Raw genomic sequence first — 1529 nt, 5'->3', positions numbered from 1 at the left:
TTTTTAAGAGTTTTAGCCAAATGCATTATAATATAGTATAGATTATCCTGTATTTGATTGTGTTTATCTACAGTTAGTTACACGAATTCAATTATGGGATGAAATCGGATAGGGATGAACGGGTTTAAGAGTTTTAAGAGTTTAAGAGTTTTTAAGAGTTTTAGCCAAATGCATTATAATATAGTATAGATTAAGAGTTTTTAAGAGTTTTAGCCAAATGCATTATAATATAGTATAGATTTAATTATAAGAAATCCAAAAACTTTAATAATTAAGAAAATGGTTGACAGGTGCCGAATAGTTTGGTGCTGAATGTTTAATAGTTTTATTAAAAGACAATCTCTAAATCTTTGGTGAATCTTGTTTGGCAAATCTCTTAATGGTTCCAAAACCTTCTAAATAATTTTGTATCATGGGTCTTTCTTAACTTTTAAGCTTCATGATTTTATTGTAAACAATTACCAAATAATTATATTTCATTTTGCACTGTATCATGAAAGCATCTTAATCATTTTGACCATTTAATCATTTTGCATCAAATCATTCAGCAACTGTCAAACAACCTCTAAGTGGTCAGAATGATTAAGAGATACTCATAATATATAGTGTGAAATGAAATATAATTTTTTAATAATTGTTTACAATAAAATTAGAGTGTTAAATGGTTAAGGGAGACCAAAAATACAAAACCATTAAGAGACAAACTTTTTTTTGTCAAACTAGATTCACCTCTTATGATTAAGATGTTATGTCTTAATAGAACTATTAAAAGATAAACAAACAATCTCCAAGTCTAAAACCTGTCAACTTTCTTATTTTCAAATGGTTTAATTTCTAAACTATTTTTTTTAAATAAAAAACATTATTTATTTTAAATGATTAAATTTTTGAACTAATTTTTTTGAATAAAAAAGTTATTAAGTTTTTATATTTTAAATAAAGACCCTGATTTTTTTATAAAACTATTAAATTTTTACGAGTCCGTTAATGTAATTTTTTTGGTTAAACATGTTATAATTTTTTTAAAATATTCAGGGATTTAATCAATCAAAATGAAAAAGTTTAATGGTTTTTTCATTAAAAAAAATTCAATGGTTTTTCATTCAAAAATTTAGTTCAAAGACTTAATCATTTAACATAAGAAATTTAATGATTTTTCATTCAAAAAATTACTTTAGAGACTTAATTATATAAAATGAGATAGTTCGTTGGGTTTTTTTAAGCTTTACCTTTTTTATAACTAGAAGGGTGCTTGTGCAATGCATCGAGACATATTTCTATTTCAATGTTCCGTTTTATTCTTTATCTATGTCGATATAATACTATTTTATGTGGTTTTGAGAAAATGATAATGTTTTTATTTTTGAAAAATATAAATTTGAAAATATCATATAAAATTTGCAAAAAATATATCAATATTAGTATCAAATTAACTATTTAAAAGTTCTTGTTTATGTATTTTTTTTAATTCAAAATTTTATTATAATTTAATTTAACGTAACGAAGTAATTTAATTTAGATTTAATAAT

This window comes from Cynara cardunculus, assembly GCF_001531365.2.
Source record: "Cynara cardunculus var. scolymus isolate 2C chromosome LG 16, CcrdV1, whole genome shotgun sequence".
In the NCBI taxonomy this organism is placed as follows: Eukaryota; Viridiplantae; Streptophyta; class Magnoliopsida; order Asterales; family Asteraceae; genus Cynara; species Cynara cardunculus.
The sequence above is the reverse complement of the archived record's forward strand: the minus strand, read 5'-3'. Positions refer to the sequence as shown.